This window comes from Cherax quadricarinatus, chromosome 48, assembly GCF_038502225.1.
Source record: "Cherax quadricarinatus isolate ZL_2023a chromosome 48, ASM3850222v1, whole genome shotgun sequence".
NCBI classification, from domain to species: Eukaryota; Metazoa; Arthropoda; class Malacostraca; order Decapoda; family Parastacidae; genus Cherax; species Cherax quadricarinatus.
In genome coordinates, this window is record NC_091339.1 from 23,659,933 (window position 1) to 23,672,652 (window position 12,720).

Consider the following 12,720-nt stretch of genomic DNA (forward strand, 5'->3'; position numbering starts at 1 on the left):
TAGGTAATACATATTTTAAGAAAAAGAGGATAAATAAGTATACACGATATGATGTAGGGCGAAATGACAGTAGTTTGTTGGATTATGTATTGGTAGATAAAAGACTGTTGAGTAGACTTCAGGATGTACATGTTTATAGAGGGGCCACAGATATATCAGATCACTTTCTAGTTGTAGCTACACTGAGAGTAAAAGGTAGATGGGATACAAGGAGAATAGAAGCATCAGGGAAGAGAGAGGTGAAGGTTTATAAACTAAAAGAGGAGGCAGTTAGGGTAAGATATAAACAGCTATTGGAGGATAGATGGGCTAATGAGAGCATAGGCAATGGGGTCGAAGAGGTATGGGGTAGGTTTAAAAATGTAGTGTTAGAGTGTTCAGCAGAAGTTTGTGGTTACAGGAAAGTGGGTGCAGGAGGGAAGAGGAGCGATTGGTGGAATGATGATGTAAAGAGAGTAGTAAGGGAGAAAAAGTTAGCATATGAGAAGTTTTTACAAAGTAGAAGTGATGCAAGGAGGGAAGAGTATATGGAGAAAAAGAGAGAAGTTAAGAGAGTGGTGAAGCAATGTAAAAAGAGAGCAAATGAGAGAGTGGGTGAGATGTTATCAACAAATTTTGTTGAAAATAAGAAAAAGTTTTGGAGTGAGATTAACAAGTTAAGAAAGCCTAGAGAACAAATGGATTTGTCAGTTAAAAATAGGAGAGGAGAGTTATTAAATGGAGAGTTAGAGGTATTGGGAAGATGGAAGGAATATTTTGAGGAATTGTTAAATGTTGATGAAGATAGGGAAGCTGTGATTTCGTGTATAGGGCAAGGAGGAATAACATCTTGTAGGAGTGAGGAAGAGCCAGTTGTGAGTGTGGGGGAAGTTCGTGAGGCAGTAGGTAAAATGAAAGGGGGTAAGGCAGCCGGGATTGATGGGATAAAGATAGAAATGTTAAAAGCAGGTGGGGATATAGTTTTGGAGTGGTTGGTGCAATTATTTAATAAATGTATGGAAGAGGGTAAGGTACCTAGGGATTGGCAGAGAGCATGCATAGTTCCTTTGTATAAAGGCAAAGGGGATAAAAGAGAGTGCAAAAATTATAGGGGGATAAGTCTGTTGAGTGTACCTGGTAAAGTGTATGGTAGAGTTATAATTGAAAGAATTAAGAGTAAGACGGAGAATAGGATAGCAGATGAACAAGGAGGCTTTAGGAAAGGTAGGGGGTGTGTGGACCAGGTGTTTACAGTGAAACATATAAGTGAACAGTATTTAGATAAGGCTAAAGAGGTCTTTGTGGCATTTATGGATTTGGAAAAGGCATATGACAGGGTGGATAGGGGGGCAATGTGGCAGATGTTGCAAGTGTATGGTGTAGGAGGTAGGTTACTGAAAGCAGTGAAGAGTTTTTACGAGGATAGTGAGGCTCAAGTTAGAGTATGTAGGAAAGAAGGAAATTTTTTCCCAGTAAAAGTAGGCCTTAGACAAGGATGTGTGATGTCACCGTGGTTGTTTAATATATTTATAGATGGGGTTGTAAGAGAAGTAAATGCGAGGGTCTTGGCAAGAGGCGTGGAGTTAAAAGATAAAGAATCACACACAAAGTGGGAGTTGTCACAGCTGCTCTTTGCTGATGACACTGTGCTCTTGGGAGATTCTGAAGAGAAGTTGCAGAGATTGGTGGATGAATTTGGTAGGGTGTGCAAAAGAAGAAAATTAAAGGTGAATACAGGAAAGAGTAAGGTTATGAGGATAACAAAAAGATTAGGTGATGAAAGATTGAATATCAGATTGGAGGGAGAGAGTATGGAGGAGGTGAATGTATTCAGATATTTGGGAGTGGACGTGTCAGCGGATGGGTCTATGAAAGATGAGGTGAATCATAGAATTGATGAGGGAAAAAGAGTGAGTGGTGCACTTAGGAGTCTGTGGAGACAAAGAACTTTGTCCTTGGAGGCAAAGAGGGGAATGTATGAGAGTATAGTTTTACCAACGCTCTTATATGGGTGTGAAGCGTGGGTGATGAATGTTGCAGCGAGGAGAAGGCTGGAGGCAGTGGAGATGTCATGTCTGAGGGCAATGTGTGGTGTGAATATAATGCAGAGAATTCGTAGTTTGGAAGTTAGGAGGAGGTGCGGGATTACCAAAACTGTTGTCCAGAGGGCTGAGGAAGGGTTGTTGAGGTGGTTCGGACATGTAGAGAGAATGGAGCGAAACAGAATGACTTCAAGAGTGTATCAGTCTGTAGTGGAAGGAAGGCGGGGTAGGGGTCGGCCTAGGAAGGGTTGGAGGGAGGGGGTAAAGGAGGTTTTGTGTGCGAGGGGCTTGGACTTCCAGCAGGCATGCGTGAGCGTGTTTGATAGGAGTGAATGGAGACAAATGGTTTTTAATACTTGACGTGCTGTTGGAGTGTGAGCAAAGTAACATTTATGAAGGGATTCAGGGAAACCGGCAGGCCGGACTTGAGTCCTGGAGATGGGAAGTACAGTGCCTGCACTCTGAAGGAGGGGTGTTAATGTTGCAGTTTAAAAACTGTAGTGTAAAGCACCCTTCTGGCAAGACAGTGATGGAGTGAATGATGGTGAAAGTTTTTCTTTTTCGGGCCACCCTGCCTTGGTGGGAATCGGCCGGTGTGATAATAAAAAAAAAAATATATATATATATATATATATATATATATATTATATATATATATATATATTATATATATATATATATAATATATATTTATATATATATATATATATATATATATATATATATATATATATATATATATATATATATATATATATATATTATATATATAATATATATATATATATATATATATATATATATATATATATATATATATAAACTGTGAACTTCCAGGCGGTTTTGTGATTTACCACATTATTCAGAACCTGTAAAAATAGGAAGCAGAAATCGTATAAGGTTGATATATCACCTTACATATGACTTTACACCAGTTAAGAGCGACCTTCACATATTTATTTGGTGGTACACAGGTAGCGCCTCTCACTCGTAAGATGTCATCGCTCGAATAATGACATTTCTCAGAGATTCTTATGATACAATTAGCAGATTCTTCTCTAGAAATGACAGTACAAGAACCCGTACAAAAGTCTGTACAAGAGACTGTACAAGAGCCTGTACAAGAACCTGTACAAACTTCTCAACAACAGCTTGCTCCAGCACTTGAGTATATTTCAACCGCCCCGCGCCATCCATCTCCAATTACCAGATTCGTGTGTTCGAATTCTCAAAACTTGCCTCTCTTCCAAAGATCCATACGTTCCAATTCTCTGAGTCAAACGTAGAACAATACATCCAGACGGAAGGAGCAGCAGGGTATCCGAGCGTAGGAGCCGTGTGTGTTGATTACTGTCTAGCTGGCCATTAAATTGGAGGGATAATGAGAATAACAAATACTAAGATTGCCACAATTATCAACTCCACGTAAGTAAGCCATTCATCCGGCGTAGGTCCAACACAGCTCACGGCAACACCATACACTTACACAATACAAGCGTAAATACGTGTACACCCCAAGAAGCGTATAGTTCTTGGTGTATATACTCTGAGTCTAAAACCTATTTTTAGTTATTAAAGTACTATTGGCTGGTGGTGTGTTAGTGACTTACAGCTTTGATGATCCTCGTGTACTCAATAAACTTTAAACCCAATAAACCAACCATACAGTTGTTAAAAATAAGCACCCGGCACAGACAGAGAGCTGCATACGCACGGGCGCACATATGCGTGCACGGGCGCATATTTGCAAGTATGAGCGTGCACTTGCACGCGTACTATCGGGACAGCGACCAAGCATTGAAAAGCTTCATATATGGTCCAATTATACATAAGGAAAAACAGGGAGGAAGCACTGAACTAGAAACCAGCCTCAGTGACAAACATACTGGCTAGAGTAAGAAGAACCAGGAGGAAAATATAATAGGACTCTTTGACTTAAGGCATTTGGAGCTGCTGCTGCTGCCTCTTCCCTGATCAACTTGATTACCTTTGAAACCACGGTACGGGTGGAGTTAGAACTCATGGTGAGTGAGTCGTGAAACTCTCAGGCCAGTGCGTAAGCCACTGGGCCAGTTGGATACAATAAGATTAATCCAACTAAGTATATGTATACACCATAGTGAGGTTAGGATGGGCCAACACTGTTACCACAAATGCAAGTAAGTGTTTACAGATGATTCTCTGGCCAGCGTGGCTGGCGAGAGGTGAAAGTTCTCTAACTCACCAATCTCACTTACCTTGAGGGGAGGGAGAGGGAAACCCGTTAATACACAGCAATATTCCAATGTAGAGAACAAGTTCAAGAGTATCGCTTTTGGCTCAACATCTCATCTTAAAAGTTCTAGTTATCCAGTATCATTTTCCCTGCCGTAGCAATATTGTTGTCATCCTTGTATGTGAGACCTTCTGACATTATCACTCCCAAGTCTCCCGTCTGCCAACCACCTGCTTCACACTCGTATGACGAGAAGGTAGTACCCTCCCTGGTGTGCCCTGTCTACCAAACACCTATTTCACCTCGTGTGACAGGAAGGCGGTACCTCCTTGGGTAGTTGCTGTCTAACAACCTACTAAGTGCTCCTAAATTAGAAAGGAAATACTAGAGGAGTAATGAATAAAAAAAAACTATCAAAGGACAGAGGAAAAGTAAAGTGCATATTGAATATAAGTCAAAAGGCAGGTAACACCTGGGACTCATGACATTACCAACAAATTTGTCCCCAGTTATTTGAAGCTTTATCGCTGATATCAGTAAATTGGACGTTAAAATCCCCATTTGCTGACCATTAGCTGAATCAGAGGCTTTTACGAGTAGAAAATGTCGGATATGAAAAGAATATTGAGCCATTTAAATACGGCTAGTACCCTGCCCATTTTCTTTCACCACTGGCCTTTTTTTTTTAATCTTATATACATGCATGAGTCCATATTTTACTGAGCAGCTGAAAGTCAAATTATTACCGACACTCCCTTTATTAAAGCATGGCACTCCTGCAGTTTTGTCCATGTTACATAAAATTAAATTTTACTCAAAAATATTACAAGAATTTGAGTACCGTTACCAAAAGACCTCTACTTTAAGAGGGAGGTTGATAAGTTCATCAAGCCAGTTCCTGATCAGCTGGGCTGTGGTGCATACACTGGACTGAGAGCTGCTAACACCGACAGCCAGATTGATAAGGCCATCAACGGGGGTAGCTTCTTTTAACAGTGGGTCGAGGTGAAGAGGATTCACGGAACCTACGGCAGGTAAAAGAAATAGATAAATCCACATCCCACTACTCCCCATATCTTAGTCAAATTTCCCAAGGGCCACTAGTACCCTTTCGACTACTGTAGGCCTCCCTAGCATTATTACCACTATTGTGGGCCTCTCTAGCATTGTTCCCACTATTGTGGGCCTCCCTAGCATTGTTCCCACTATTGTGGGCCTCCCTAGCATTGTTCCCACTATTGTGGGCCTCCCTAGCATTGTTCCCACTATTGTGGGCCTCCCTAGCATTGTTCCCACTATTGTGGGCCTCCCTAGCATTGTTCCCACTATTGTAGGCCTCCCTAGCATTACTCCCACTATTGTAGGCCTCCCTAGCATTATTCCCACTATTGTAGGCCTCCCTAGCATTATTCCCACTATTGTAGGCCTCCCTAGCATTCTTCCCACTGCTGTGGGCCTCCCTAACATTCTTCCCACTGTTGTGGGCCTCCCTAACATTCTTCCCACTATTGTGGGCCTCCAGAGCACTTTTCACTATTGTCCGCCCACTAGCACCTCCCAATCTTTGGCCTCGTACCACCTTCCTACCCTGGAACCCCCGAACACCCCTACTACAGTGGCCCCCCCTAATCTCTCCCAGACTAGGGGGTGGCCTGGTAACACACATAACACGTTTCCCATACATTAAACATGCCGTTCCATCACCACAGGGAAAGCTGACTTAATGGGGCTTATTTGACAGATGGATCAGAGGCAGGGTATAAAGAGGCGGGTGATGGATGATACCACTCACACGCCAAGCAGGCCACGGGGAAGATGGTGCTCCTCTCTACAATCTTCCACCCCCTGAAGGATGTTTTCGGAGGTCAACGCCCCCGCAGCACGGTCCCAGACAAGGTCTCCTAGTACATCAAGGCCTGATCAAATAGGGTGTTGTTAATGTTGCACGCAATCCAACTTACGAATTGATCAGGAAGCGACCTTAGGAACTTATCAAATTCCCTGTTGAAAACAGCTACCTGGAGTTTACCTGGAGAGAGTTCCGGGGGTCAGCGCCCCCGCGGCCCGGTCTGTGACCAGGCCTCCTTAGGTCAGTGTCCCAGGATGCGACCCACACCAGTCGACTAACACCCAGGTACCCATTTTACTGATGGGGAACATAGACAACAGGTGGAAAGAAACACGTCCAATGTTTCTACTCTGGCTGGGAATCGAACCCAGGCCCTCGCCGTGTGAAGCGAGAGCGTTAACCACCAGGCCACCAGAGCAATTTCTTTTACACATTATGGGAGTCCGTTGAAAAGTCTTGGGCTTATTACACTTATCTCTTACTGTACTCATTGTATGTACCCCTGATTATCAATGAAGTATTTTGCACCGTCTGTCGTAGTGATTTCTGTGTGCAATTGGGACCAGTCCCTCTAGAATTTTCGAGGTATAGCTTATGATATATCTTCGTTTCGCCTGCGTTGCAGGAGTACAGATCGAGGGACTTCAAACATTCCTAGTAATTTGGGTGGTTGACTGAAGTGAACGTTCTCTGCAATTTCACCCGTCTTAAAAGGATTGGTAAAGTAAAACAATATCCCAGCCTACAGTGAACAAGTACTTAAAGAGGATCATCACTGGTTTGCCATCTTCTGTATTCAAGGCTCTTCTTATCCATCCTATCGTTTTCCTAGCAGCTGTAATGACAGTCGTCATACTTTTGACATTATTACTCCAAAATCCTTCATGTTAGTTTTTCGCTCTACCGAGTCATTGCAGCTTTTTTTATACTACGTTCTAGTTTTTATTTCCTCAGTTTTTCCAGAACGGAGTAACTAAAATTTGTCATCTATCAACACCATATTGTCTTCTGCGGCTCGCTGGAAGACTTTATTTATATATCAGCTTAGAGATTTGGAGTGTCCTCAAAGGATGCAACTCCCATGCAATTTTTTTCCTTTCGTCTGCAAAGGTAATACGATTTATGTCCCTGTCTATGTCCAACATGAGGATGAGGGAGTACTGTGCCCTGGAAAACAGAAATGTTCACTGTGACAGCCTCTGACCTAACTCTGTTTACTATTACCCACTGTAATATATTCGTCCGAAATATAAAAGCCCATCTGCTTACTTTTCAAGTTATTTCATTTGCACGCATTTTGCGCGCTATTACGCCATGATCACACTTGTCAAGACCTATCGTCGGTGTTTTGTCTTCCCAAAAGTATGTGGTAGTGGTGCAGTGGTTGCGAGAGACAGTAGCGATCTCTTCTTGATCCATACCTTTGATGAGTTTTGAGAGTCTTACTACTCTCGGAGTCCATGTTTTAAACACTTGTGATTGCACGTGTTTTGCAGTCTTATTTAAACATACTTTCAGAAGATCTGCTATTATATGCGGCGTCAGTGGTATCGATCTATATGGTCTACCCTTCATTTTTATCCCCCCCCCATTCCTACCCTTCTATTTCCTGGAAGAATACTTCTTTCGTAAGCCTACCTCAGCAATGTTATAAATCTGGCCACAACACGTTTCTCCTTCCTCCCTTTCCTTTTCCCTCGGCCTAGTTCCCATTTCTCCTCCCACTTCCTTCCTCTCTTCCCCTCGTCTCAATTCAGCAACGATCTCATCAATTACTCTACTCTCCGATACCATCCCAGTCGGCAGAGGTGGTCCCATCCCCGACCATCTTCAATAACCTAGTCCGACCCATGCTACAAGTCTCCATAAGGCTCAGAGTGCATACTCTCCACGAATAGCTTGTTAAGGGCCTTCATGCCCCCAGGATGAGAGAGGAACCCAGCGCTAGAGCCAGGCTTACGGACACACTTGCAGAGAAACTCGTATTGAACCTGATAATATAGGAACACCGCCTCACTACACCGAAAGGTCACTTGGAATACTGAAGGCTATCAGCGTCACCTATAATGGGGATAAGGGAGCCCTCTGTGGAGCTAGGCTCAGCCGCCCTGTTTGAGGTTCATATATATGGGAGAGGCTATTCCTGTCATAGAAACCAGACCAGAAGGGAGAGACGAGGGGAGGGGAGGGCCATAAGATTTTGACATAGAGGTGGTGGGTTTATGCTTCCTCTGCTGATTTTCTAATGATTTCATTGTTCTTTTTTTTCTTTCGTTTTTTTTCTTTCATATTGTTTCCTTTATCTACCAGACATTACACTGACTACCGTCTTCTTGCCTCGTTTTCCATTTTTATTTGTACCTGCTGTGTGTGTGTGTGTGTGTGTGTGTGTGTGTGTGTGTGTGTGTGTGTGTGTGTGTGTGTGTGTGTGTGTGTGTGTGTGTGTGTGTGTGTGTGTGCGCGCGCGCGCGCTCACCTGTATGTGGTTGCAGGGGGTCGAGTCATAGCTCCTGACCCAGTCTCTTCGTTTCGTTACTAGGTCCACTCCCTCCCTGCTGTGTTTGTGTGGGGAAAAGGGTCGCTTATTTGTGGTTACATGGGTCGAGTCTTAGCTCTTGATACCTGAGGAATGTGTGTACCCAGAGTTGTGTTTACGTGGGTCGAGCCTCCTGGACTACTCTCATCGGCGTCAATGATTTTTGGCCTTTTAGGCCATTATCGTATCTGAGAGAGAGAGAGAGAGAGAGAGAGAGAGAGAGAGAGAGAGAGAGAGAGAGAGAGAGAGAGACATAAAACGACTCATAACGCTTTAAATGTCCACCATCACATTGGAATTTCTAGCTGTGCATATTCTTCAACATCTTGTTTCCCCTGTCTTGGCAGCGTTCCTGCCTAACGTTCCATCCCTGACCATTATTCCTCTCCTCTCTCCTATCCCCACCCTCGTTTCCATCCTTAACTAGAGGCGGCGGGCCTATCCATGGCCCATCCTCTATAAGTCACTTCTGTTCTCTAAATTCGGTCTCGTTTTAATCTAGTCATGTCCCTGTGCCTTTATTATTGTCTCTACTCTCATTCTCTTAACTTTTTTTCCGTCTTGTTTCTATTTCCCTCCCATCCCTTGTGTTTTCGTTAATTTCTCTACTTTCCTTCTCTGTTTTGTTTTCTCCGTTTCCATTCTCTCTCTCTCTCTCTCTCTCTCTCTCTCTCTTTCCCTCCTTTGTCTTGGCATTTTTTCCCCTAGTCTCCATTGCCGACGTCATCTGTCTTGTCCTTTTGTCCTTGTCTCATTGTCCTTGTTCAGTTCTGTTCTTTCTTACCTGCGTCTCCGCTCTCGACTTGGTATTTTCAACACTGCGTCAGTGTCCGTCCTCAACTCTCTCCTTTCCTCATGAACCAGGGATCCTCTATCAACGTGCTCCCTCTCCTTCGTTATCTACTGTCTCATGCCTCGTTTCTTGCCCTATCTCATGCCCCGTTCTTTTCCCCTATCTCATGCCCTGTTCCTTCCCCCTGTCTCACGCCGCGTTCCTTCCCCCTGTCGCATGCCCCGTTCCTTTCCCCTGTCTCATGCCCTGCTCCTTCCCCCTGTCTCATGCCCTGTTCCTTTCCCCTGTCTCACGCCTTGTTCCTTACCCTGAAACAACGCCCAGAAAGGGGAGTCAAACAGTAACTAGATCTACCCTCACGTCCGATGGGAGAGACCTCATCTTCACTAGGAAAGCGGCAGCTCATCTTTCCTACACCAGGAAAACGACAGTCAATCTTTCCTATACTAGGAAAGCAGCAGTTCCATCTCCCCTCTGAAAAAGGAAAATTCCATCGACACTTCCTGTTTCCACAGAAAGCATTATTTTACAATTAGGAGCACATCTCTTCCATTTGGAACACCTGCTAGGTGACAACGAGGAGCACCCAGAGAGTGATCCTCATAGGAATGTATATCTTTTTCCCTTCCATTTGTCAGGGTTGGCTGTCCTGTCTCTCATTCCCGCGTCAGCTGCTGTGAAAACACTGCCAGTTACGTGTCAGGACACGGCGCTGCCATCTGCTGACACGGCTTTTACGATGCTGACGCACAGACAAGATGGGTCAAGGAGGGGTCTGCCAGAAATGATGCCGAGGGGAGGTGGCGCCGAGGGGAGGTTACGCAGAAGGAAGGGAACGCCGAGGGGAGGTTACGCTGAGGGTAGGGGACGCCAAGGGGAGGTTACGCCGAGGGGAAGGTACTGAAACATGATTCACACAGTAGCCTTTACGTACAAAACAACAGCGAGTCACCGTACTTCATTCGCTGATATAAAAGCAATGTTTACGAAACTTACATAACTCTATACAATAACAAACATTCTTCTATACTTCTAAACAGGAACAAGAAACTCTTTTAAACCAGTATACAATAACACGAAACATAACCCAATACATCCAACAGAATAACATTCACAAAACAGTCAGCTTGGTCAAACACTGGGCCGCGGGGGCGTTGACCTCCGGAACACCCTCCAGATATACAAATCAGCGTGAACATCCTGTAAAAATAGACAAATGCAGTATAATGCGATCTTTTATTGACTACGTTTCGCCCACACAGTGGGCTTTATCAAGTCAAAAAGTTGAAACACTGAACATTATGTACCTCATCATTATATTCTTGAAGAGCTTAACCCGTTGATTTTACGGGCCTCCACCAGCGTCAGGAGATCCATCTTGAAGGATCACGTATTGTGACAACGTTTCGCTCTCCAGAAGCTTTGGCAAACCTTTACAAACAATACAGGGACACAGAGGATATATATATAAGTATAGTGTGAGGTGCAAAGCACAATGTCACATTAAACTTGTGTCCTGTTACCTAATATATTGTCGGTAATTCTACCAACATTATTATAGGATCACGTAATTTACACGGAGTGAGATGGTACCAGGGAACCAAGGAATCAGTAAGTTAATCTGACTACACAACATCAACATCCAGACATCAGACTTGGAAACAGGTGGAACATATTATACGGTGTAGTATACCTTTGCTATACCTTTGATGGATTCCGAGAGTCTGTCTACACCCTGAGCGAGGCTCGTCTGGTGCCTGCCTGGCTACTCAGGTTGTTGCTGCTGGCGGCTCGCTGCCCCACATATCCATTATAGCCTGGTTGATGTGGCACTTGGTGATATCGACAAGATGTGGAGAAAAAACGAAACCTACGTAAGGTTCAAGCACCAGACAAGCCTGGCCCATGGCCGGGCTCAGAGAGTACATAAACTCTCGAAACTCTTCAAAGGTATTAGAGAAAACGTTTCGCCACTAGTGGGGTTCTTCAGTCCCAAGAGATAACTAAGAACGTGTTACTACATACTCATTCTCAGGTGTCTGTGTATATAGGACAAGTGTCTTTTCCCACCATACCATTACACTTACGGGGAAACACTAAACCTGTAGGGGGTCATACAACGCGTGGGTACTGGGGGTAATGAACTTTGACACAGAAATGAGGAGTAAATGCGCTAAGGCGACCCCATCCACCTTACTCCTGGAAGGAAATCTAAATTATAAGAGGACCCGAGAGATATGTCAAGAAAAGCCCTTAGGAGATTGTGCAAAGATGTATCCAAAGAGCTCCATAAATCTGTATACCGATCACGTTGCAACGTCATTAGTCCAATACTTGTGTAATATATATTGTCAGTGGAACGCCTTCCTACTGAACAAAAGAAACTAATGGAAAAATAAATAAATAAAGAAATGATTTAGGAAAAACAAGAAAAATGATTTTTGAGAATTTTACTTAAAATTTAAATATAATAAAAAAAAATGGCCTTCAGTTCATGTAGTTGGGTAGGAGTAGGTATGGCCCGGGATAGTTCTTCTGATGTTATTTATGTAGGTTATCCTGGGCAGATGGTAATCCGATGTTCTGGAATCTCCTACCACTTGGATGGAGCGCAAGTAGAATAGGTAAGGGCCGGTAGTTGTAGAATAATGTTAATAAGTATTATTAACACACGTCTTGCCCTTTATCTGGCGTCTATCCTGGAAGACCACGCCAGGAACAGAGCTGACAAATAAGAGAAAATAAAACTGGTTACCCATAGTCATGATAATATAACATTTAAGAAAGAAAAAGAATGATAAATGCCAAAATCATTACTGGTAACCAGCAAACACTAGAAAAGAACAAACAGTAATACTCCTGGTAGATCACCCTACCTGATTAGGAGAAGAGTGGAGGCGAAGTGACTCTCCAAACTTCAATCCACACCAGGTAAGGTCAATATTACCAGGAGTAGAAACTAACAAATCGGACACCAGGAACTAGTTTTGCCCCAGCCCGCCAGAGAGGGGGGGGTGTGTGCGCGCGCAACGTAACTCTCTAATGGTTCCTGGGTGCCCGAACAACCTTAACCCCACTTACACCTACTTTTCCCTCACATATATAATACCATTTATAACAGGCTCCCTGCCCAAGCCTTAGCTGTATCCTGCGCATGAGCTGCGAGGCATCTCAATTCCCTTTAGGCCTAGGGACGTGCAGACTGATAGGCTGGACTCTACCACGTATTACCAATATATTGCCTCCATAACAAACTGATAAGACACACGTGCAACAGGTTGGTATCTTTATTCCGAAAAAAATTGG

General features: G+C 43.7%; 1 protein-coding gene and 1 long non-coding RNA gene across 6 annotated transcripts in view; both read right to left on the bottom strand.

The window, feature by feature from the left end:
* Positions 1-12,720, bottom strand: part of LOC128696087 (teneurin-m-like) — a 395,373-nt gene that overhangs the window by 273,797 nt on the left and 108,856 nt on the right. The gene's annotated exons all lie outside the window — the stretch shown is intronic.
* Positions 11,886-12,385, bottom strand: LOC138854060 (uncharacterized). The gene is made up of 2 exons (XR_011393256.1): positions 12,291-12,385; positions 11,886-12,138 (listed from the first exon to the last, which is right to left on the bottom strand). It is a non-coding gene; the product is annotated as an uncharacterized lncRNA (long non-coding RNA).